Source organism: Caloenas nicobarica, chromosome 3 (genome assembly GCF_036013445.1).
Source record: "Caloenas nicobarica isolate bCalNic1 chromosome 3, bCalNic1.hap1, whole genome shotgun sequence".
In the NCBI taxonomy this organism is placed as follows: domain Eukaryota; kingdom Metazoa; phylum Chordata; class Aves; order Columbiformes; family Columbidae; genus Caloenas; species Caloenas nicobarica.
In genome coordinates, this window is record NC_088247.1 from 40528520 (window position 1) to 40555926 (window position 27407).

Below are 27407 nucleotides of genomic sequence, written 5' to 3' on the forward strand. Positions count from 1 at the left end.
AATGGCCAGGTCTCATTGCTTAATTGAATTCTGTCAGGGACTTTTCAACAATCAAATTTTCTTACCTCATACTTCAAAAAGAGTTGACACTGGGGAAACAGGAACAACTATAATACATAAATGGTCCAAATAAGTATTTTGCAATTTTTTTTTTTTTTTTTTTTAGCTCTACATTTTTAAGGGAAAATATATTATTCTGTTAAAGCCAATGTTCTTTGTGACATTGGCATCCATGAAAATGGAACTGGGCTCAAAAATGAGTAATGGCAAACAATACATGAGGATATTAATCCCTGTTATGTCATAAAGGTAACTGTATTGGGCTTGTGTGGCAGGTTTGATAGTGGGAAGGGCTACAAGGGTGGCTTCTATGAGAAGCTTCTGGAAGCTTCCCCTGTGTCTGACAAAGCCATTTCCCACCATCTCCAAGTCAGACCTGCCACTGGCCAAGGCCGAGCACATCAGCAACAGTGGTAGCGCCTCTGAGATAACATATTTAATGAGGGGGAAAAGTTGCCACCCAAAAGCAGTTGCAGCCAGAGAAAGGTGTGAGAATATGTGAGAGAAACAACCCTGAAGACACCAAGGTCAGGGAAGGAGGGGAGAAAGTGCTCCAGGAGCTGGTGCAGAGATTCCCTTGCAGCCCGTGGTGCAGACCATGGTGAGACCAGCTGTCCCCCTGCAGCCCATGGAGGTCCACAGTGGAGCAGATCTCCACCTGCAGCCCATGGAGGACCCCATGCCAGAGAAGGCAGGTGCCTAAAGGAGGCTGTGACCCCATGGGAAACCCACACTGGAGCAGGCTCCTGGCAGAACCTGTGGCCCCATGGAGGGAGAAGTCCAGGCTGGAGCAGGTTTCTTGGCAGGACTTGTGACCCCATTGCGGACTCCTGCTGGAGCAGTCTGTTCCTGAGGGACTGCACCCCATGGAAGGGACCCATATATTTCAACAGGGACACATAGGAACTATAACCTTTCTATTAATTCTCCATTTTTTTGAAAGACAGGCATCATATGTAAACCAGTTTTCAGCTAGCTAAACATATAGCTTTAACTAAATGCCTAGTTTTATAGGATAAAGGTGAGATCACTCCCATCCTTAAAGTATATGCAGGACAGACAACAGGAACATGATCCATAACACGTCAGCTAACATATACTATGAACTACAGATCTTAGGTTTTGTTCCCAGAAACAATCTAATAATCTGAACCTTAGTTTTCTAGAATCTCATTTACAGCTGTGCATTCCTAATCAAAGGGGTCTGTAACTGGCTAACCCACAAGTAAACAAAACAGCCAGAGAACAGTTCAAAGAAAATGCAAAAGGCTATATATACACCAGTGGACAGGCTCTTCTCAAAGCTTTAGAAAACAGACAGTACACCACCACTGTGGCAGGATGTTTCTAAAAGAAGAAATGCATGTTTCTGAGAGCAGAAATGCAAAATTGTCTTCTGAGATGCTGGGCAAGGAAGCCAGCTTACTGCAGAATTGAGTGTATGCTACAACTTGTATTTGAAACATAAAACTCAGTTGTTTTGTTTGTTTTTATTTGTTTGTTTTGTTTGTGGCTTATTGTTTTGGTTTGTTTTCTTTTAACGCTAGTCATTAATAGTTCATTCATGGTCAAATTCTGTCTCATACTGGATACAAATGTTGTGGAATGCTTTATAGGATATTATTAAGTAAGCCTGTTGTTCGCTGGGGACTCTGGCCAAAATACATTAATAAAGGAAATTAATAGCTTATCCATAGATCAGAGAGCAATTAGAGATTTCAGTTTATATGAAAATATTTTGTGGTCACTGTTGTCTGTTACAGACATTCAAGCATCAGCAAACAAGGATTATTTATATCCTCAGCACAAGAACTTCTAAAGCTCATAAATAGTTTTATAGGAGCTAGTTCAGAGTTTCATTCTAGTGCTGTAATTTGAAGTGATTCAAATTTCTTTTATGCTCTTTCTTCATTTTATCCTGTTTGAGCTTGATTCTGTCACCTTTATTCCAAATTAACAGTAATTTACACTGTGAATCATCCAGTGATATCACTAGCACCACTCAATGAATAAAGCGTTGCTTGGATAGAACATAAACCATAGACAAAGGAGTCTTGAGGTACTCAATATTTATTATACTTGATATTTTCATGTAGTCGATATCTCTGTTACATATAATATTGCCTTCTCTGAAAGATATGGGAGGAACTGTTTTCAGTTTTGGGCCAGTTTTGCATTTTCGTCCTTGTGTGTTTAATATTAATGTAACTGGTCTTGAACTAGCAACAAAGCTCTGGAGCTTGCCACAATTCTCCATGCAGCGGAGGTCTTAATTCTATTTTGAGGATGGTTTTCCTCATGATGTGAATGGTTGCTCTGCAGAGCAAGCTGAACTGACACTCTCTAGACAGCTGGTGTACCAGATATTCAAAAGGAAAGTAACAATTTTTAAAGACTTTTACAGTTAGACATATCAAGAATGCCAGACCTTTGCATGGAGGGGCATAAAGTCTTTACACATAGCCAGTAGTAGTTAAAATATAAAGTTTTGTAGTTTATATATTTTATTCTTTGTGTTTCTGCTTATTTTATTGTTATAGATGAACTCATGTAATCATTTGAAGACATTGCAACCAATTAAGCAATGCCTGTTAGCAGGGCTATCCAGGCTTTCTTTTTATTATGCCATGAGTATGAAAAAAAACCCAACTTACTGGAGACCTTGAGGCTGACCTTTACTTGAGATTGATTTTGAAAATGAGTTAGGTAATTAGAATTGCGTATTATTTTGTTCTGAAATCATACTTTTGTATTCAATATTGTTAATTGTAAATACACTACAATAGCAGGGAACCTTTGCAAGTTCTGTGACGATTAGCACCAAGGTTGATTTTATAATGAGAGCAAGGTCCAGAATCTTGCTTATAAGCCCTCTTTGTCAAATATAATTCCTTCATTGACAATATTTCTACTTTTCCAAGTAAACCATGACAGCCTTCATATTTTTCCCAGGACTCAAAAGTCCTGTCACTATGACAGCAGAGAAATGTCTTCTCCATAATGAGGACATTTGAACCTATTCTTCATCTGCATAATGAGAAATCCACAAAATTTGCTTTATTTTCATTCATTTGGTGATGAACCTTAAAAGAGAGAGAGAAAAAAAGACAATGAGAGAAAAACAGAGAAAGAGAGTTTGAAAATATACTGATGTAATTAGGTGTCCTGGTTAATGCCTCTAGGAGACAGATGCTGTTCTTTTAATTCTGGTGCTAAATTCCTCTCTATTAATACGAGCTTAAATTATCCAGTTGGTTATTTTAAATTGTTTTTCCGCATTGGAGTAAATTTGGAGATGACTGAAATTTTTTATTCAAGTCCTTATTAGCTTAGTAAAGGCAAACCAGGTGTGGACAGCTTGCAGAAAGTAAATTACAGTACCAGAGGCATATGTGAAGCTCTGAAATGTAACATAAGTCAACACTTGCTCATTCAAAAGCATCTAGGAACTCTGAGGCAGGTATATTCAAAAGCACTGGCACTACAAGCTTTTTGCTTGCTATTTACCTCTTGATTTAAATCTCAATATTAAGGAAAATTTTTTCACACATAAATAAATATATGACAAATAAATAAGTAGATTAGACTTCTTCAGCCTGTAAAAGAGAAGTCTGAACATTCTGATGGCTCTGGTCTTTAAAATCAGAAGAGCCTCAGACAATGGAAATACGGAATAATCGTTCATTGATGACAGTCAACATCTAGCAGTAATAGTGGCGAACCAAACGAAATAAAAAGGTGTCAATTTTAAAACAAATAAAAAAGAAAATTATTAGCATTTCCAAAATACATGAATACTCATAACTTGCATGAGTACAAAAATCAATTAGACAAATGGATAGAAGAAAAAGCCATCACTATTTTTAAGGGAAGTTTGTGTGCAGTACAGTATTAGAAGATGGTGAGCTTCCCATGTGCCTAACCTGTTCTGCTCTTTCCCAAGATATTTATTGAGCTACTGGGTACTGATAGAGACAAACTGCTGAGCTGAAGGGATTTTTGGTCAAATTAAGGATAACTGGTTTTATATTCTTACAAAAATAATGCATAACAGGTTACAGTGAGGTTTACAGCAGAATTTAAGTGGTTTAGAGTATCAGCTTCAACAAATGTCTGACAACAACTGAGTTTTCTATTTAAGAGAGGGCAAAAAACCTATCACATAACAGAAATAAATACCTAAATCTGAGAAACCCCCATAGAGAAGGCTAAAGTAAAAGTAGCCCCATACCTATCTATGCAATTTTTAATGTCATTTTTTAATTGGAAAAGGAAAGAAATATTCTAAGAACATTTTGTTCTAAATTTAATACACAATTCTAAAAGTTTGTGTTCATGTAACTGACCATATTTTTGTTTGGTTTCCTTGAGTAGTGAGTTGGAATTGTTGTGAGTATACTATGCAATTATAGTATATGTTCCTCTAACTCATTTTTTGACAATAGAAATAGTAGGAGGAAGCAGCTGAACATAACAGTAAAATTAATTTAAGATTAAGAAAGAAAATAGACCTTTAATAAACATGCAAAACTTAAATTTAAAAAAGGAAACAACATGTTGGAATAGAGTAAGTGAAAAATTAGAAATCAATATTTGAAAAACAATGAGAAATGAATATTTGAAACAACTGCTTGAAAATGCGGAAAAACAGAAAAAGTATTACAGAAAAAAAAAAATCTAAACACTGGCAATGCATTGTACTATTTCTGGATTTTTTCTGTCCCCCCCATATCCCTATGCAAAGTATTTCCTATGGGCTTTCTTTCTTGTGAGAAAACTCAGAAATTTGAAAGGCATCCCATATCTTCAAAACAGAAGAGACTGAACGATGTATCTAATGGTATTGACTAAAAATAGTTCCTAGCACAGAAGAGTGTGACTCCTGAGGGAAACAAAAAAAAAAGAAAAATAAATGTTGAAAGAAGAATGCTCTTCCACTCATGGAACAAGAACATTTTTGTGACATGCTGACTGCACCTTCATATCTCAACTATTAAAAAGAAAACTCACAAAACACTGAAAATAAGGACTACTATCAAGAGGAAGATAAAACAATTGCTACCAAGTGGCGAGAAACATAGAAGTATCTAACACAGATGCCTCATCTGAACTATCCCTACATTAGTCTAAACAAAACAGTTAAATGTCTGAGTCAAAAAATTATGTTAAAGATTGATAGGAATAGATGTCATGCATTGTATATCCTCAAACTAGTTTGTCATGCTTTTAGTCCAGTATAATTAGGTGCATCATTATCATTTTTGCTTGTAATAAGATACATATAAATTAGAAATAATGAGATGAATCATCTGCTGGTGAATATCAGTGTAACTCCATTGACTGAAATGGAGCTATATTGAATTCTATTAATTGCACATTCTGGTTTACACCAGCTGAGGAGCTGGATCGATTTATATTTGTGTTTTCACTAATGTGTCTTGAACATTATTACTGCATTAATAGTGTTATCTCTGAGTCCACCAGTTTGGATTAAATGATAGACAGCACTAAATATTCTGCATTTGGATATTGTGCATATTAAATTAAACAGTCATTTTATAACAAAGTTTCATAGGTTGTTAATAATTCAATGAGTCACGACAATTCTTTCATCTTCATAGCATATATCTATTGGAATTCTCAAGGAGTACAATACACAGGCAGAAAAAGCCCATAAGTAATTTTAAACATGTGGAAAAAATAAGTCTAGATAAAATACTTAATGATAACTTTAACAGAAAAATAACAAGGATCTAATGACAGATAAAGTAACTATACTGTACATTAAAAATTCAAGATCGAAGTGATTTTAAACAATCTGATTTTGTTCTGTTTTTCCTAGAAATTGTGTGTTAACATCTTTTAGTTTAAACACTTAAACTGGTTGTTCAATTTAGATATATCAGCTCCTGCAGACAAAGATTTAGAGCAACAAAGTTAAAGAGCAACCAGGTTTTTAATCTGGGTATGCTGGATTTCTTCCTGGAATACTAGCACAATAATATAAAGAGCCTGAAAGTCATACAACTAAAGAAATATTCTATCTAGTTCCAGGCACTTCACCCCACCAAGGGGTCCATGATCTCCAGACATACTCGCTTTTTATGGCTCTATATCTGTGCAGAAGAAAAAAACAAAAAAATACCCAAAACCAACCAACCAAACAAAAAAGGCAAAAAAAAAAAACCAAAACCAAACTTGTGGGTTTCTATCTGTGGTATGTAAACCAGAAACCATAGTTCACCTCAGCAGGCAAGCCTGGAAGGAACCTGAATCATCCTCTATGAGAAAAGAAGCAGCCTATTTGGATGTGCAATTTAGGTGCTATTTGGATGTGGAATTTAGGCGGTGCTAGGTCATAAACCACTTTAATCACATATATATGAATCTGAGCTTTATTGCGTATTTATTAAAAAAAAACTCTCTGAAACCCTGTTAATGTTTCACAGATAAACCATTAGTCACAAACATGAAACCATTAAGAGTTCACTTGACTGGCTTGAGTCCCATTATGGTCGGGATTATTTTTTCTCGTGTTTGCTGGGTCATTCTCAGGTTTTTGTGCAACCTTAGTGCCACAAGACATCTCAGGGTGTGATGGGTAGTCATGTTTTTTTGGGAGCTTCTGTTCCAGGGAAACTGTAGCCTCCAGACAATTCTGGCTCTGTGTTTGAAACAGTGGAAATTACTTTTCTAGTAGTTTTGCGAACTGTATTTCAGACAATAGATTCTATCCTTTGAACTAAATGAACTGTTTGCATAAATGAAGGAAAGAAATAGGAGAAAAGCTACATTGTCCATAAATGAATTTTATATCTTAAAAAAACCCAAAACAACAAACAACCCCAAACCCCAAAACAAAAACAAAGAAAAGAAAAGGAAAAAAACCAAACCAAAACAAAAAAACAAAATGAAAACCAACCCTTACTGCAATGTTTTTGAGGATTTTGGGATGTAATAGACACCAAGACAGGAAACTACTGAGGTTCTTTCTGGTACTTCGATGTAACATTGTGTGAACAGTGTGAGCATTTGAAAGGTGTGAGGAGAAAAGACAGAAAAGAGAGAAACATGTGAACACAGGAACACAAGCATTCTGGTACTGATGAAATAAAAAAATAGCATCACTGAGAACTTGCTGTGGAAACTGAAAGTGGCAATGCTTACTAGTAGGAATATTGGATAACTTGATTTCCTGTGAAGTAATACAGTAATGGAGAGTTTGTTGATTTCTTAGATCTTTATTAGTGATGATCCTTCATGAGTAAAGCACTTATTGCTAACTTTGAGATCAAGCATAGACTGTGACCTTCATCAGAAGCTTTTAATGAAACCAATTTAGATGAAAAGTAGAATAATTTTGCAACATATTTTTCACGGTATTTCTTTTGCTTCTGCTGCTTTCAACAAAAGCTCACAAAATGGTGTAGGTTTGTTTGTTTGTTTGTTTTTTGTTTTTTTTTTTTTTTTTAGGTAAAAATTGTGTCATTAAAATCTTACCAAATCTTTCCACTAAACACTTCATGACAGATATTCAATACAGGGATGGAAACAAGGCTGGTGAATTGAAAGTGTCTGAGATCACTCCTTTGTATTGAGGCAAATGGCACAAAACAGTCTCCATCCATGTGATTATTTTCCCTTATACTGCATCCAACTATTGGGGCATATTAATGCTTCAACTGTGCCCAGGAAATGCTAGAGTGTTAATCAGTCAAGGCCAAAAGTGCTCCAAGGACTGCTCTATTTGGAAATACAGAGAATAAAGTCCCAGTGCCTAGCAACATTTTCTGTCACTTAGTAATTTACTAGAAGATATGTAGGCAGGGACCCAAGGCATGTAGGAATATTTAAAACCACAGTGGATCTCTGGCTATCTTACGTGAGAGTTGTGCACATAAAGACTTCTTCTTTGAACACAGGCTAACAGGCTGAATCTGCACCACATGCTGCTGATTTCCAGAACTGACAGGTTTCAGAAGACATTTGGAAGAGAAAAAAAATCATCTGAAGCTTCATGTGTGTTTTAATAAGCAGCTGCATTAAAGGAACAACCATTGACAACCAATGATAAGACAGGGGGCAATGGGTATAAACTGGAACACAGGAGGTTTCATTTAAATTTGAGAAGAAACTTCTTCATGGTGAGGGTGACGGAGCCCTGGAACAGGCTGCCCAGGGAGGTTGTGGAGTCTCCTTCTCTGGAGACATTCAAAACCCGCCTGGACACGTTCCTGTGTAACCTCATCTAGGTGTTCCTGCTCTGGCGGGGGGATTGGACTAGATGATCTTGCGGGGTCCTTTCCAATCCCTAACATTCTGTGATTCTGTGAAAGCATTATTGACAGTATCACTGTTAATATTTTTATTATTCTTGCTTTTAGATTTGATATGATCAGCAGTTTTGAAAAGGAAACAAAGTAAGGAACTTTTAATTTCATAAAAAAGTTTAGGTGGTGCTGCTCTGATTCTGATTCTTGTGACTTTGCCACTAGCCAGAATGATGAGCCTTTCTTGAAGACATGGCCATTGCTGAGTGTCTCAGGTTGGGCACACAAATCAGTATCATTTTTCAAAGTACTGAGGATATAGTTCTTCTTCAGGAAAATTAATGAAGAAAAAAGATCTGAACTTGAGATACTTTCATTTCATTTCAGATGGTGAAATGCTATTTCGTAGCATAACATCAATGTTATAGATGTTGTTGAGATTCTTCAGGAAGTAGAAGCTGATGGAATTTCAAGATCATGTACTAGTAGAGTACAGCTGACTATAAGCTCTAGAAGAAAATCTTCTTAACTTGAAACAAGGAAGAAAATAAAAACTCATATCAACTTTTTGGTAACAAGGAAAACAACCACCTGGAGTCATTACATATTCGCACAGAAATAAAATTTTAAACCAACAACAAACGAACAAAACAAACAAATACAAACAAACAAAACAAAATAAAAAAGACCAAAGAAAAAACCCACCACCTACTGAAAAACAAAATCACCTTTTTCATGCCTTGATCAGTATAAATCACAATGACTGCTTCTTTTGTTTTATAGTGCAAAGTGAGAGACATGAGTTCTGAAGTTTTCCTTTCTTTAACAGAATGGGTAGGTCCCATAAATATTTTAGTGCACTTGTTCCATGTTTTAGTGTCATATTTGATGAAAGAAATTATGATTTTCTTATATTTACAAATAGCTTAACTGAAAAGTATATGATCCATTCAAATAAGAGGAAATAACTTCTCAGGGTTTAGTGAATATTGTTTGGTGTATAGGGATAAAGACACTTCTTAATGATTACATTAGAAGTTATAGACGTGTCCAGTCCAGCAAACATGGTTGTAATTAGAAAATGAAGGCTGACACTGAAATTGATTCCTTTCACTTTGACTCATTCAGCTGTGATAACATTACTAGTAAAAGAAGGGAAACTCCACTCCCACTACTTGGTACTTTTACTCATTCCTCTGCTATTTTTTCTCTTGGGGCTCTTCTGGCCATTTTATTTTGATTTGGGGAATAGGAAGATTCCCCTTTGATATTTCTTCCACAACTCCTGTTTACCCTTCCAACTGTAAGCTTCTAGATGACAGGTCAAATACATTTTTCCTGTTTCATAAAAATTTCAAAACATAAAATTGGAATGAAAAGTCAAAATCTCTTTCCTGCATTCAAAAGAGGAAATAAAAAAAGCTCAATTCAGTGAATACATTTCCTTTAGATAGATTCACAACACTTTGACTGTTTTAAATGATGCATACTGAGCTTAACATTCAAAACGACAAGTTGTGTTGAAGAGGAAAAACATATTTTTGTGTATATATTAGTATCTTACATATGCATTATATCTTTTTGATTGAATATTTGTTTTGATCTATTAAATCCTCAAAGATATCTCTTTCAGAAAAAAAAGTACACGCTAGACTTTTTAAATAATATGCTTATCTTTTTTAATGTTTGAAGAAAGATTTGTCAGTTTAGTTGTAATGTTGCCTTCAATTTTCTATTAAGTTTTAATCATAATGGACTATATTCTGTATTCCTGTACTTTCTTTTACTTTCTTCTCTCTCTCTCTCTGAGTATAACTTCTGGAATTCAGACAGTCAAGGAGAGAGCGAGAAATGATAGGAGAAACTATGCAAACCGATCTTACAAGAGAACTGAAGATTAGGGATGCAAATGATTGAGCTTTTTCTCTTCTTATGTCTTACCCTTTTGTCTCTATCGTTCATGAAAGCTTTTGAAGGAGTCTAATTAGCTGACCATAGACCTACAGCTAAAGAAATGGAAATAGAGGGCACTTAAAAAGTTTAATTACAAAAAATTACACCAGCTAGTTCATCTCACCAATCTACATTTGATCTATGTGTAAAAAAGTTGTAATTGATTAAACAAAAATGGTAGAAGTGGAACAAAGATGTAACTTCTTCAAGAAAGCAGAAGTGAACCTTTTGAAGGACTATCGTGACTGTAGAAATAGTTTTTGGTCAACTGAAGTATTCTGAAGGTATTCAGAATTATTTATGACTTTTCTGTGATATCTTCCTTTTTGTGTAATTTTCCACCTCAAATGGAAGAACTATTTACTTAGTTCCAGCAACATAGTCAGTAAGGAGGTGGAACAGATATGCAAGATTTTAGACATGGCAAGGTAGGTTCAGAAAAGGGCTAGGTACTGGAAACCTAGCTGAATATAGTCTTGGGAAACAATTTTGATAAATTCAGAGTGGTATGCCAAAACTAATAGATATTAATAAGAGATAGTTACAAAAGTATAGCGTATCTAAGGAGATATACATATATCTTCTAATCAATCATCATTTTTGTGGAGGTAACTATTAGTATACCTAAAAATGGGTTGTAACTTTGACTATGTTGTACTAATAAAGCATTTCCTAGGCAACCTGAAGACTGTTGAAGTCAAATAACGGTTTATAACAGGCATCCCCAAACGTACCACAAGACAATATCACAGGCCTTGAAAGTGCAGGCACAGGGTGATACCAGATGTCCCAGAGCTATAAACACTACCCAGAAATGGTCAATTACTATTTGCTAAAGTAATGCAGCCTTGGGAACAGAGTAGAACTGGCTTTAGGAATGACAGCGAGAGCAATGAAAAGTATCCAGCATATGTAAAACTTAGATATAACATGAAATTCTGAGACAAAGAATGAAAAAAAAAAAAAGTGAAAAAGTAAGCTGTTAGCAAACATACCAAAAAACTTTAAGGATCCCCAACAACAAGGTAGAACAAGCCCTCATCATGGAAATTAATTTCAAAAGAAGTTGGGATGCTCATGAACTGCCACAATAACACACTGAAAACATGAAGCATAACCACAGGAAAGATGGTAGATATTAGAATGTTTATATGTGTCAGCTTTAACTGTAACTTAGTTTGGAACATGCTGCAATTGGATACTTCGGACTACAAGTGCTGGTAAAATTCTAAGCAGACTAATATCAACTCTTTGATTAAACTGTTAAGCCTTTAATTAAATTATCCACAAATTCTTGTTTTCAAATATAAGGTGTGCTTCCCCTGCCCACAAAAATGCATGAAGTGTTTTGTTTAATTACTCCCTGTTGACATATGACTGCAATTTGAATGAAAAAAAAAAAGGAAAAGAAAAACTAATCTATCGCTAAGAATCTGATCTTATTTTTTTAATGTTTGCATAGGTTTTAAAATATTAAATCAAAGTCTGGTTTTTATATCTCATGTCAGGTATCCGTTTCACGCTTTAAAATTTGGAATTTATTTAGGATATTATTATAGAGACAAATGTTTTCACTACACTGCAGTAATGTTCAGGTTTTTCAACTGTACTGTTTGAATTTGTAATAAAAATTATTGGTAACAATGTGTCAAACTATGAGTGGTGAGGAAGCCCACTCTTCGTGGTTGATTTTTAGGAGTCAAGTAGTGGAAATAGAGGTAAATTTAACCATGAAATATAAAAAGTAGTCGTGCAGTCTTTCGGAGTCCTATGTAGTCAGAGACAGGTCTACTGCAGTTTTTGTTTATGGCTCAAAGTCAGTGGCCTAATACAATGAAGTACAAAACTACAATTGTTATATAGCTTGTGTGTGTGGCTCCCAGGAAGAAGCAGCACTACCACAATGATGGTTAAATACCTGAAACACATTGCCAAATTGTGAGGCTGATCTTTGCATCTGACTAGCACAGAGGCTACTAACAGTGATGCTGCTACCAAAGGGGATGTGAAAACTGTCAATCAGCACTCAGTTCAATAAATTTCAGATTCACAGACAATAGTGACATTACAACCTGTGTGCTCATGTTAGTGGGATCAGATATTTTGAAGATACCATGATGACTGGGCCTGATCACCTGGTTGTCCTGTACATGCCATGTGATGGCACTCAGGATGATCTGCTCCATAACCTTCCCTGCCACCGAGGTCAGAGTGACAGGCCTGTCCTTGTTGTAGATGGGCATCACATTTGCCACCTTCCAGTCAACTGGGACCTTCTCAGCCAGGACTGTTGATAAATGATGGAAAAGCATAGTCAGAAAAAATGCATATTAATGTTTTGTGGATAAATTTGGCCCTCATCAAAGAAAAATGTTACTGAGCAACTTTTTGGAAGAACGAATAAAAAAAAGTCAGAAATACCCACTGGTTTACTGACAGAATTTGACAGCTTCTTTAAATCGTATTTTGTGACAAAAGAAGTTACTGGACTTTGAAATCAGAGGGTTTCACCCGACCTATATTTCTGCCTCCTAGAAGATATTCAGCTAATTTTTATTTGTCAGTCAGAGAATCACATGTAAAAGTTCCCATCTGTAACAAAAGGTAAAATTATCAGGGCATTATTACATTAAATATCCATTTTGATTTGGACAAAGGAGTCACATTCCATCTTTTCCTGCTGCCACTGCATTGAAGTTCATAAGGCCTGATCTGCTGCTTCTACTATAAACAACAACCAACCAACCAATAAATAAATAAAAAGCAGGGAGAAAAATGCTAAGCATGATAAACTTTTAAAATAATAGGGCAAAATGCAGAGCAAATGAGAAGAGGTTAGAAGAAGATAAAATGGTATGGAAAATAAGGATAGCAGGCAATATGTTACTGATCTATCATTGTGGGTTTCATCAGATTTTTTTGTTCATCTCCTGATTTGCAGGCTAGGAAGCTGAGCAGTAGAATGACATAGTGTTCTTAGAGAAACTCAACTTTAGCATGATACTGAACATTCAAAAAATAATATTTTAGTATACCATTCTAATCAAGCTCTGATGAATTAGCATGTATATCACTCTTTCCTGAATGTTTACTACTTTTTATTTATATTAAATGCAGGAGGACTCTTTAGACAAGTCTGAAAGATGCCTTCCTTGAACAAGTTTTACTTTTCTTAGTAAACTAAAACTTTGTCTGTTTTTTGCAACTAAATACACTAAATGAAACTTAAATACATTTTTATTACAACAATCAGAAACTTATTTTCCAAAATAAAGATTTGTTTAAAGAATTTTGTAAAAAATATTTTTATTTGAAAATTCCAGTTTTTAAAAAACCCCCTAAATTATACCATCACACAAGCATGTACTGACAAGTGATTGACCTTGTCTTTAATTGTCCGTGATTTAAGCCTCAATGCTTCAAAATTATTCTTAAAAGTGGAACACTTATTATAAAAAAATAAGAAAATTCTTTTTATAAATACCATTGAACAGAAAAAAAAGTATTTTTTGTTGTCCTCTGTGAGTTGCATAAATAGCATTTAAAATAATATAAAATGTAAAAAGAATTTAAAACTAAACTTGGATGACAAAAGGAGCAGCTTTTGAATAAGAAATTTTCATTGATTTTCGTCTATAACTGGACTTCCATTTATGTCAAAGGAAATGTTTGGCCATTAAACAAAGAGATCTGAAGGGTTTTCCCCACCTGCCTCTTTCTAATACAATGTCTCATTCAGGATTTTTCAGTCTTCTTCAAAAATTCTCAATAGTTCATTGGTAAGGTAAAAAATGAAATCTTGCTATTCCTTTCTGGATAATGAAGCATACTTTGGAAGTAGCTTCCTTTCCTTTTGATACTTATTTTGCATTAAATGCCTTCTAAAGTACAAAAGTGTGTATCTTTTTACTTGCAACTTCATTGCAAAAGGCAATAATAAAAATGTTAAAAGATTCACTCATAAGCTAATAAAATTATGTTATGCAACTTTCTCACCTTTTCATTCTGCTTTCTAAAGCAGTTAGGGATCTAGTTGCATGACATAGTTAAATGGCATCATACTGTATTTGATTTTTGACATCTGGAAACATCCATATATTTGAAAAAAAAATTATACCTTCACTGTGCAAGATTTCTGGGAAACTGGGGCCTTAATTCAGGTATGCACAGTGCAATGCTTATGCAGCACATTGAAAAGCATAGATGATGAAATGATAGTATTCAATAAAACCTAAATTTCCTACCTCTGTCAACAATGAGTATTTACAGATGATGGAAAACAAAATATACAAGGTAGAAGTTAAAATTCCTCTCTAATATTTAAGAATATTTGTCACCAAATATTTCATGCTGTTGAAGAAACAGTAGGATAAGTCTCTACCTCTGTTAGTCTTCATGCATACTAAATAAACTTTCAATATATACTTAATATAAGCAATAAACTGAAAACAAGTCCCCTTCCCCCAAACAAAAGTATTATTATGAAATTCTACAATTACATAAGACCTTGAATTTTATATTTGAAGGTTGCCTATGACTTTTCAGTTTTCTGTGTTGGAAATGTAGCCTGTTCACAACAATCTCCTTCTACGACTCAGTACATCCTCAGTCTGATTTACATTTTAACACAACAGTTGCTTATTTGTGGCTTGACTGTCTGCCAACAGAGCACCCAATATAGCTGTTTTTTGTTGTTTTGGTTATTAACTGATGAGCAAGATTGTTTACTACGTTAATCAGTGCATCCTTACTCCTGCCTTGAAGGCTATTTATACTTATGCTGAATATTTCAGTTAATTAGAAGAAGTCATGCTGGATCCATAAATTTTGTATATAAGGTTAGTTTTACCATTGTACTTACTCTTGCTATAACCATATATCAATGGCTTAACTATCCCATCTGAATTTGTTTAGTCTATGTAAAGATTCCCTAGAGCTACAGAGGCACTATGCAATATCTCTCAGAAGATGCACAACAAATATCAGTAGCTGACTGAAAATGATACGGTGATGTCAATCATTTAATGTCCACTACCCTTTACCAGTGCTGCAGAATGTTGCACTGGGGTGTAGTATCCAGGCAACATTTGTTTGAGGACTTGCAGCTGAAGAAAGTGTAGGAAGCCTTGGAAAACTGAATGCAGTAGAAAAAGATTATTAAAGTACTAATAAGTTCGCTTAAAAGAGAAAATCAAAGGTTTTGAGACAGTTGTTTGCTGTTTTCATGATTGCATTTAATCCAGACACTAATATTGGCAGATGTTGATTTCATATCTCCATCTTTTGTTGAGATAGACTAAGGAAATGACACTTCCAGAGCCAAAGACTGCAGTGAAAGAGCTTTCTAGAAACACTTGAAGAAAAAACAAACAAACAAACAAAACAAAACATGCAAAGCATTGGCAACTGCCTGTTTGGAAATGTTGCATTAACCATTCAGCACATGTATCAAGAGATTAAAAATGAATATTGATGCTGCTAAGCACCCATCCACAGGTGCAGGAATAGGCTGCCCCCATGGAGTTTTTTGAATTATCTTATATTATATGTTATAATTGGCAAAACAAAAGGTAGCATGAGGAAATCAGAACTTCAAAATACACAAATGCATAGAAATGGGGAGAAAGTACACACCACAGAAAAAACCTACTAGTTCATAGGCTCCCTAAAGTATCATGTAATAGCAAGAGCTTAGTAAGAAGTACAGATAAATACATGCATAACATGAAACAAAAAGAAAACGTATAAACCAAAAAAAACCTAGCAGCTTAGATCTCATTGAACAGTGATGCCTGAACACAGTAAAGGATGGAGAGCAGGACACTAAGTAACAAATTAAAAATTCTGATTTCTGTTGATACGATGGACAGGTTTTAGAAATTGTAGCATCAGATATTTTTGCCTGTGATGTATTAATGAAATACAGAAAGTATCATGAAGTATCTTTAAAAAGGATCTAAACGAAGCATGAGATTTCTAATGGGAACATAAGCTTTTTTTTTTTTTAATATTCATAACACAGCTTAATTTGAAAGGAGATTATACTATATCATAAGAACAAATTTATAATTCCTAAATTTCGTCTACTTTTAAATAGATACCTATTGAGAAATACTGACTGCAAACACAAAAAATAGAGGAATTATATTATGCTTTTAAAATGGCAAGAACTGAAATGGCAAAGATTTCCAAACCAATTTCTATACTAGAAAATAACATTTAAAAATTAATTGTGATGTTGAAGTCCTAGAAGACAACAAACACTGGCAACATGCAGGTATGTTTAAGAGTTATAAGTTACCTAACGATTATGTTTCTGTATGCCTAGTGAAATCAGTCTGTAGGTAGCCAGCAGTAGAACAATGATGCTATTCTTAGAGAATATTTCAAGTCTGTGGTGATACTGCTCTTCCTCAGGTCTTCCTTTCTGCAGTACATTTTGCATTTCTTAGCTGTGTTTTGGAATGGTACTCTCAGTCCCAAAGTCTGCCTTCTGCTTCTCCTTTCCCATCTCCAGTTTGGCCTTTGGCTCCCCTGTTGCTTTCTTGGCCATGGTTTCAGTCCCCTGGTCTCTCTGATCCACTTTCTGAGCCTCTTCATAACTTCTACATTGTTGGCTCTCACTCTTTAGATTTTTTTAGTCTTTTCCCATTTATAATGTTGCGCAGTTCCCATATGGCTTTGATTAATGCACTCTTCCATTGCTTTTGCATAAATAGGACTAAGCTAAAGAATTCCACAAGCTGTTTTTAGAAGCAACTTAAAATGTCTTTACCACAACTCTCATTTCTGTTGGGTTTGGTTTGAATGTGTTGGACCAGATTCACAGTGGAAGAGACAGGAAAAGACGAAACTATTCCCTTGCTCCCACTCCCATAGAGCCTGTGCCCTGTTGTATCTACCTGAATTTAGTAGCTTGTTTATCTTGCTCTACAGAATCTCTTTTCCCAATGCCATGGATGCAATCTGCTTTAGTCCTACAGGCTTCTACTATACAAAGGCTACTGCCAGCCTGACCTGAGTAATTCTGCCCTGCCAGGGTGGGAGCGGTGCCTCCCTTCTCACTATGCTACCTAGTTTTTGCCAGTAGAAACCAAATCTAAGCCTCAACCAAGAGAAATATTTGTCTCTATCATGTTTTTACAACTTTCACCTCCTCCAGCACCTTTTTAGCTTTCATGGCTCAATATTCTAGTACAGATTATGTGAAATCAGCATTAACCACAAGAAAAGCTAGAACTTTTGGTTGACTTTTTTTCCCCCATGGAGGAAAGAGGTGACACAGTTAGAAGGAAGTCTTCTGGGTTTATGCTTTTCTTTGTGAAAGCAGTGATTGTGTTATCTACCTGTAGTAAATTTGTTTGTTTTCTAGGATCACGGTTAGAAAAGAAGAATTAGATCAGAGCATCCCCTCATGGCTGAATTTTAAGGCCAATGTGAGAAGAGGCACAAAAGCATCTTATAGGGAGAAAGGTCACAGATAGTAACTCACAAATTCATCCTACCTAATTTGAGGCACCTAACTGAAATACTTAAGAGTGTAGTCAACCTTGCAAAGTCAAAAGACAGTGACACTTGAAGGAGATACCTAGATACTCTCAGAGGAAAGTTCAGATTTTGGATTCAAAAGCCTTCTAGAGGTTGGTTTCTCTCCCTTTGATCAAGGAAAATAGAAATGCTAGTACCCTACCTTAGGTGCATTCCTCATTGTGAGGTTAAGTGGAATGAATACAGTTCAAAAAGCATATCCTAAAATAACCTGAGACATGTGAAGCTGGGTATAAGTGCCTAATATGAAGACACATAGTGCCAAGTGCTTAACTACTAATGTACTTTTCACAGCTGTCAGGGCCTGGAGGGCTCCCACAAACCTGCCTGTCCCTGCCTACGCACAAAGGCTCCCCCCAACCTGCCCATGGTCCAGTACCCAATTTTACCTCCTGGGGCCATCAGCTCCTGCCCCAGCAATATCACAGTAGAGCCCATCTCCAGATCCCCACAGTGCTGCCCAGCCTGTCTGTGGGCCATGCTGAGGCAGGCCCACCCACAGGACCATGTCCCAGGCCAGTGTCATCCATTCCCTTCCCCAGGGAGGTGCTGGTACCTGGGGCTGGGGCTGCCCCCCTGTCCCTCCATCTGCCCTGCTCCTGGCTGGGGACATGGGGTGGGCCTGGCAGACCCTGCCCTGATGGACCCCAAGGAGGTCCTGCCACTCACCCTGGGGAGTCCCTGGGTCCCCCTGCAGCCTGGCAGTTTTTTTCTTTTTCATATCCCTTTTTCCACTTCTCTTTGCTTCATTTCACTTTTAGTTGTGTCTCTGATTTTAGAGAATATTTGTGTCTTATATCTCTTAAAGCAGGATCTGCAGGGCCATTTAGGTACCTAATGAAGCAGACTTGGACTAGTGGGATTTTTCGCACTGCCTGGGTACTTCAATTCTATTGAAAACTAAGCAAAAGACCATTCTTTCCTCCTTACTTTCACCTACTTTGTCATATGTATGCCCATTACTCTGATACTTGGCAGGGGGCGAGTGGGTTATAAAGCCGAGACAAGGTGACAGATATCACTGGGAATCTGAAGGAAAGGGGAGATGGACTGGAGCAAAGGATAGCAAAGTGGAAAAAGGATAACAAATCAAAATAACATGCTGGTCTACTTCCTTGTGCTGCAGAGTTCCCGCAACTCAAGGGTGCCAAGCAAGCAGGCTCTGTCACACCTACAGTGCATATGCAATCAATTGGCACACCTGTGGTGGATGTGCTCATGAGCCGTTCAGTCAGAAACTTGGTAAATCCTCATTAAAATAAAAAAAGCAATAGATCCCCATTAAAGGCAGTATGTCTACCTCCAAAACCATTAAAGGAGGCAGTTTGATTCGGTGTTGAGTGAAAAAGGAAAGGAGTGAATATCTTACATGTAAGAAAATGCTTGCACATATTGAGAAAGGCACATATGTAAGTGTGGAATGGGGATCTAGAGTTTTTGGTGTAAGAAGGGAGCATTAGAAATAATCTGGTGTTTGACATTTTTTCTACTATCAAAAGATAATGCAAAATTTTTGTACTGAAGAAAGGTGAAATGGATATTCAGTAGTTATATTCTAAAAGATAAATATGTTGTTGACAAAATCTTCCCAAATCATCTTATAACTAGCATGGAACACAATTAAAAAAAACATTTCAGGTCTTTTGAAACCTGTCTGCTGCCCAGACAATGATGTCATCCTCTTTCTATGGCAGCCTGGAGGTGATTGCTGTGCTGAGAATAGATAAAGTAATTGGAACTCTGTTGAGGTAAGATTAGGAAAGACAGACTTATAGTACCTGGGGTGATGTTGTGAGTCCAATAATTCCAGAGGAATTAAAAAAATAAAAATTCTATGTCACATAAACACAAGCTTTTTATCACGTAAAAACCTCTGAGTGAGCAAACATGTCACAAAGACATTGAAAAAGCAGTGACAGGTGGTCCACACAGCAAAAGGGAAAGATTTTTGTTTTCCAACCACCAAACGACTGCTCCTTCTGAGAGTAGCACCCTTTCTTCACAAGCAACTTTTCCCCTGACAGGAGTTTTTCTTCACAAGACTCTAAGATCACTTTATAATTCCCTTATTTCAGTTTATCAACACTGTTCCATGCAAATCAGTTGCCAAATAAACAGAATTAGCCAGTATCTTTACCTAGAGATGGATTTGGACATTCCATAAACTTTCCCGTTGAAATGAGAAAATTTGTGATTTACTGGGAAGATCAACTGTGCTTGAAGTGTCAGCCATCCTACTCAGAGCTGGACTGAACTCTGAAGCCTGTTTCCTGGAAGGAGCTTCTTCACCATCTGCAGACATAATACGTGCCTTTATTTCCCAACCAGCAAACAGGGGAGGACTGGAGCTATCCAGACAGTGGGAAAACTAACATAGTGCTACTGCGCAAGATAGCTCTTGAAAAATAGATTGTCATAGCTCTTATATTCATTAATAATGAACCCTGCTAGGAAAACCTTTGTGCGTGAAAGCATGTCACCAGCTTAGGCCAAAAATTAGGATGACTGACTGTGTTTATTTAGGTCTGTCTCTCTATTATAAAACCTGGTAGTCCTGAGCTTGCTTTTGAGAATCCAGTTTTGGTATCAAGTCATCTTTGACATAATTTGCACAGGATTTATAAACTATACAAGTCACCTATGTATAACAGAGTTCATTGTCTAAAATTTTCAGGTAAATGGAGTTGATAGGCAATCAATTAAACATGGAATTAGAAACTGTTAAGTAGATAAGAATTACGGGCTTTCTATGGGATAAAATAAAATTTGGCCAGATGAATCCCATTTGAAATAACTGCTGTAGATGTGGTGACATGATGAGAAAAGATTATTAAACTAGTTTACCTTGCCATTCCTGAACATGGTCCTAAGCAAACAGATTCTATGCGTTGCTGATGTTGCATGTTGCTTTCCAAATATGAAGTATGGTAATATCCCGGATACCAAATTCCCAAAAGGTGTCTTGTTCTCTTAGGATGAAAGCCCATAAAGAAAAACATCAGAACATCATCTCGAGAATCAAAGAGGTTTTAATCTTTTGGGAATGTGCATGGAAACGTCACATACAATTAGAGATATTAAACTACCTGAAAATTCTCATGGTTCAATTGTTTTTTGCTCTGGATTTGCTAGGTAGGGAAGAAGTTGAAATTAGGATAACAACAGGATATATACATACTACACTATTTTCTAATTTCTCACACAAAGGGATTATAAAAAGACAGATGACTATAATGAGAAATGACCTGCACCAGAAAAGGATATGCATGAATTAAATAATAGAGATTCGATATGGCTTGAATAAAATACTCTTTAATTATGAAAAACAGGGCCTTATTCTTAGAGTAGGGATATTTTATGCCATTCATGCCTTACACCATCATACCTTAAAACCCATAGAAATTACTTCAAAGCTGCAAGACCTGCTTTGTATGTATTTGATTCAGGACCAAAATGTTATATGCAGAGAAATATTAACATGTAATCTTCTGTAGCATTTATATTTCCTTTGAGAAATAATTTTAACTTTTTAGTCCTCTGTAGATACTATGTAGTTTAAAATACGACATTTCTACTGTTAGTCAGATGTGCCAGTGTATTAAGAACAGAGTTGTTCTTAACCTAGGAAGGCCTTTCTTCTTAGTGACACTAGCAATCTGAGGAAACTAGGAACATGTTAAACCAAAGGAAGGATTGTTGAGGAAATACTTAGATGGACACATCTGTCATCTTTGAACTCTTTTGTCATATTGGAGTTTTTGAACTAATTTTGAACGTGATAAATTGGAAGATGAGAACATTGCCTCTACTTAAAGGCATTTTGGTTAAACTAATGTCACTGCCAGTTAGTACGAATCAAAAAATATCTCTCTTTATCTTCATATTGGCTCTCCGCCCCATCTATGGAAAGAAGTCAGCACGTCTTAAGACGTAATTCAGAAACTTTTAAAATGCTCCCTTCCCTTCCCTTCCCTTCCCTTCCCTTCCCTAACATGAAGGGATTCCAGAAAATGCTTATTTAATGACAATAGAATAATGGAATTAGAACACTGTTTAATCCTGATGTTTTACAAGTGATAACACCAAGGACATCTCTAAAACATGAATCAACTATACCTCTGACAACCTTCAACAGAGAAACAGAGAAGAAAGGGTAGAAGCTTCTTAACATATTTTCTTCTGAAAGACAAAGATAGAATTATTTGATGTGTATAATTAAAACAAATTATATTCACATCACAGTGTTTGCTGTATTTAGACTTGTTAATACAAACCTTACAGGCAGCCTAAAGCGGTAGCTTACATGTTAACTGAGGAAACTGAGACAAAAGCCTATACATACCGTTTGGTGGCAGAAAATGTTAGAAACATTACCACTATAGATACTTTTTTAGGTTAAAAGAATAAAATCATCAGAGGGACTTAAAACCATTACATTTCTGAGACAAAAAGAGTCCTTAAATTGTTTTTCGTGATTGGCACCAGTGTTAGGGAAGTTCTTTTCCCTGAGTTTCCCATAGCAGAGACTCAGCCATGGATTCCAGAAATTCTTCAAAAATAAATAATTGATTTGCAAGGTACAGTGTAGAAAAGCTTGAGCTGGGTACCTTCTGAAGAGGGACCCTCAGCAGGGAAAAACTTAGACAATTATACCCCCACAATCTAAGCCGCCACTCCCAGTGCATCGCTTCAGGCCAATCACAAAATTAGAGTCTGAGGTCTTCCTGTTCTACATTGAATCTCTCCATTTTCATCAGGCAGGCTGTCAGTTGAAGCTCTGACCTTCAATTGCTATTTTGTACCCGTGGCTGAAGAAAATAAGTTCTTGACAACAGCCAAAACATTTTTCTGTTTTGTCTTCTGTTCGGTACAGTTCTGTTCCTCTACTTATGTCCAGGGACATAGATTCCCTTATCTTCTAGCTTGAAGGTTCTTAGGCTTTTTTTTTCACTTTACGAAGCAGAAAGTTCCAAAGGTTCACAGTTTGCACAAGTTAAGCTAAACAAACTTACTTATGCTAAGTGAATTCTATATTAACTGTTTCTGAACAAGTTCTACAAAAAGCAGTATGACCAATAATTCAATAAGATAAGGCAGTTTATTCTCTAGCAGTCCTCCCATCATTTTTGATTCTCTAGCAGTCCTCCCATCATTTTTGTTAAGCATCCCTGCTAATATGTGAAGCAAAGCTTATGAAGATTTTTGAAACATGTGATCATCTTCCTAAGTTTTATACACAAAATGATCATTAGTAAGAGATACAGTAAGGCTAAACCTACTAAAACTACTACAGGATGCAACATGTGGTTCTATATTCCAGTTGCTGTGGGTGACCACCCAAAAAGGGTTTCCTACCAGCAGTGCTCTCCATCTTTTTTAAGTCTTTTGAGTATACTGCGTGTTTCTTTTGTATCATGGTGGACCATGATCAGTGTGTTCTGTCCACTTTCTTTGATTCATTTCAGCACTTGGCATAGCTCATGATGCTGCAATAATTTCCTTACTAATGTGAGATTCATTCCAATGGGTGCAATCAGTAAATCTTGGTATAGTATATAGTTAGATAGTAACAGTTGGTGGGAGGTTACAGGGGCTGAATAATTGAAATCACACCCCATCATTTTGGTAAAGTTACAATAAAATTATTTAAGTGTTTGCTTCTATCCACGGGCACATTGTCTACCAATATAGAGTTACAAAGGGTTCTCATACAAAAGCATCCCTTTCCAATGTACTCAAGTACACTTTGAGAGGTTTCATCAGGATGCACTTCAAAGTGACAGACTTTCTTCAGTATCAAGAGGTTGTGGAATCAAAGAAAAGAATAAGAAAACACTGATGAGAAGCAAGTAACAAGGAAACTATTCAGTTAGACTGTAAAGCAAGGTAAGCAGATAATTGGTGATCAATCATGTTGGTCTGGCTGGAGGCCAAAATTATCATAAAAATCTGTATTTCAGTTTTTTTGGTTTATAAATTTACCTTTAAAATTGGATATTTTTCACAAAAGAAAAAAAATGCTACATTTTCAAGTTCATTAATAACAGTATGTAACAGGGTTCACATATAATTGCAGAGAATAAGATTTGGCAGAGGTCATGCTCAATAATATAGGTCCAGGCTCACTACCTTGATAAAAGAATAAAAGAGGGAGAATAATTTCTTAGTCACATCCATTATTAGTCTTTGCATTTGATAATACTAATCCAAACTATTTTGAACCTTTATACTAGTTTTTGAAAATTATTTTCTAGAAACACTAGGAAATTAAAGCTTTTAAGAAATGAGCGATGAATACTATTATAATTAACACATGGAGAAACTAGGCCATGCAGCAGTTTTGCTCAAGACAGGAAATTATTATTAGAGAAGTGGATATAGTTCCATTTTCCTCATACTAAGACACTATTTTAAACACTCAAGAAAAAAAAAAAAGAAGAAGCTAAATACATGCTTTAGGTAAAAAATACCAGCAGCTGGAGAGAGTAGAATCTTTGAGAAAATTGAATTTCTAGAAGACAAATTAACAGAATTTTAAAACTGCACACATTAAAAAATGGTAATAAATCAATAACTGGTAAGAAATGGTAATAAATAAATAGCAGCTCTAAGGAAATTTAAAATCACAAACCATATCTATATGGTTTAGAAGATTTTATAATTTTGTGAACACTTTAATAAATAAAGAGCTTACCATTTCAAGACTAGGCCCTCTGAGGAAATTTGTTGCCTGACTGCAGCCTTTGGTATAGAAATTTAAAAACTCAGTTCACAGTGGTTTCAGTGAGCTGGCACCCAGACTATGTGGACATGTGAGTTCATGCTAACAACATCCCTACTGCTCTTCATAAATGTCAGGTTCTTAACTGCCAGGGAGCATTTATGGTTTTAAGCCCTTTCTTATCTATATTGAAAGTAGCAACTGTTCTCAAGCATGCTCACCAAATTAATCCTTATGTAGAACACCTAAACAATAACATAATGCTAACAGAATCCCTAGGATATTCATAGTTTGGGAATAGGAGATTTGAATTTATGGGAGTGTCTGACATGTTCTGTAGAAAGCTCCCTAATATCTCAAATTCTTCTTCGAATGCTCTTTCACATTGTGAAAACTATTTAAATATCAGTGGCAAAAATTTTGGTTAAATGTGTTACTAAAACTGGGCAGTTGAGCTTATTCATATGGAAGGCACAGAGAGCAGACCTATTATATATAAAAAATAGGATACTGTTTCTATTAAACAGATTGAGATATACAACTTTGTGTGCCCTTAAACACGTGCCTATAAGATAGTGAACAATCTAAGTAACCATGTCAAATCAGAAATCGCAATGCTTGAATTTCTGCCTCTAGGATTTCATCTGTGTTTGTTGCTAGAGTATTAAGTACGTGATCAGAAAACAAGAACAGCTGACATTTTTATCTCCAACAATGTATTAATCGCAGTGAGATCACAGTAGAAAGAACAGTCCCAGCCTCGAGGTGGGTAATTATTTCATTGAGAAAGGTAGACAGGGTTTCGTTTCCCATCTACACTTTATGTGGAGTAAATGTCTCCATATTCTGCACACTGTGTTTTGTAAGTCTTATTAAGGGTTTATAAATTTTCCTTAATGTTGTTCTACCTGTGCCCGTCAATTAGCAATGCAGATTTGACAGGGTGGCAGAATACATAAGAAAGGCATATTGTCACTGAGTCTCAGGCACCTTTATGCATTTATTATAGCTCTTAAAATTTTAGGATTGTTATGCTATGGTTCAAGGAAATGTAACAAGTATGGCCCATATACATAAGAGAACAGAGTTGGCGTGTGGAGCTACTAGGTTGCTTCTTGGGAATACAATGGCTGCATCTATAGTCAGAAAAATAAAGAAATAAATGACAGCCATAAACAACTCAGGACAGTAGTGTACATGGAGCTAAAATATAAAAAGTAAAGAATTGCAATTAATAAATACAATTCCAAATAGGCAGGTCAAAATATGGAACTAAGCAGTGAAAGGAGCAATGTGGAAAGAGCTAGAAATCAATCTTGAGACAAGGAGAGAGGACGAGCTCTAGAAAAACTTTCAGAACAGGATAAAATGCAAGATTTCATAGATTAATGGGATCAAAATCATGAGATAAAACTTGATACATATTTTCTTGGTGTAATTATATGCTGTTCTCTAGAGTAATTTAGTTTTCCTTTGATCATTAGGCATTTTAATGTGTTTGTTTGCCATATTGCTGTTTGAGCTTTCTATGAAATTGAGCTTTCAGACTGTTTTTTCTACACATAATAAAAAATACCATGTATTTTGGAAATACTGTGTAGCAACTTTTTCAAGACAGTATCTGACTGGTCATACCAAGAAAGAGTTGCACAGCACATAAGAAAACTTGTGTGTGTGTGTATGTGTGTGTGGGTTTAGTTGTTGTGTGTTGTATAATCATATTAATTTATTTTCTTTCAATAAAGAAATTATATTAAAAAAAAGACAGGATTCTGGAATTCACTACTCCCTAAAAAAATAATAAGCAAAAACTCCTGTCTTCTAAGTATTAGCTGTGAACCAGAAGGAGTTGATAGAAAAAGAAAATCTTATGCTTGTGAAAAATCTCTGTAATTCAGCAAGGAAAGGAAATTCCATTATGCAGATGTCTCTGATTACACTCTCATTTGCTTTATGCCAATCAGTTTATATTTTCTTCCCTTGGGAAGATTCTCTTGAATCAACTCCTTTTATTGACCATTACTGATGCTTTTAAAGCCACCTGCTCCTTTTGCTTCAGATCTTTAGAAAATTGCTCTTCCTTATGGTGCTGCTGGTCTTTCTAGAGTGAAATGGGGGTAGCAGCCTACAACTTGAAGGACTGATTTGACACAGTACCATACCAGCTACTACAAAGAATATTAAACGTACCTCAGCCCAAGCCAGCTCAATCTCAATTATTATCAATATGTATCATTATGGGGAATTCTGCATGTCACTCCCTGGTTCAAATGTACATGTATTACCATACAAATCTGACTTCAACATGGTTATACTAAGCTTTAGGAAAGCAAAAATCTACTTGGCACAAAAATTTATCTCTACTTAGAAATTTTGATCACTCTGAGATACAGGTTTTGCAAGGTAATCTCTACTTTCTATATTTCACCATACTTAATTATGCATAATCATATTCAAAATGTTAAAAACATTACCTTATGTTCAGTTTATACACATAATGTTCTTATATTTCTACCTTCTAATACAAGACCAGTCATAGTTTGAATTAAATAGATAATAAGCATTCTTATTTGCACATTGTAAATTTTAGCTACAAAGTAGATGTTTCACATATTAAATACTGTAACAATTGTATTATTTTAGTTTTCTATAGAAACAGCAACTATCAGATCAGTTTCTAAACCAAAAGCAGAGAGTGATATTTAATGGAAAACAATGGAGATAGCTTTTCATTGACTGACAATTTGTTTCTATATTAAAGATAATATTTTCTTCTTACTACTCTGAAACTTCAGAGATATAACTATAGTTCCCCAGCCTGGCATATGATTAATGAGTTATATCCTCCGTTGTAT

At 35.7% G+C, this 27407-nt stretch overlaps 1 long non-coding RNA gene across 2 annotated transcripts in view; it reads right to left on the bottom strand.

The window, feature by feature from the left end:
* Window positions 1–2112: 2112 nt before the first annotated feature.
* LOC135987086 (uncharacterized) overlaps window positions 2113–27407 on the bottom strand; it is a 77561-nt gene continuing 52266 nt past the window's right edge. The window contains exons 5-7 of one of the 2 annotated variants that reach the window (XR_010605954.1): window positions 21948–22010; window positions 20676–20800; window positions 2113–3143 (exon numbers count right to left, since the gene is read on the bottom strand). This is a non-coding gene — a long non-coding RNA (uncharacterized LOC135987086). The remainder of the gene's footprint in view (window positions 3144–20675; window positions 20801–21947; window positions 22011–27407) is intronic. The other variant, XR_010605952.1, reaches the window with a different exon arrangement.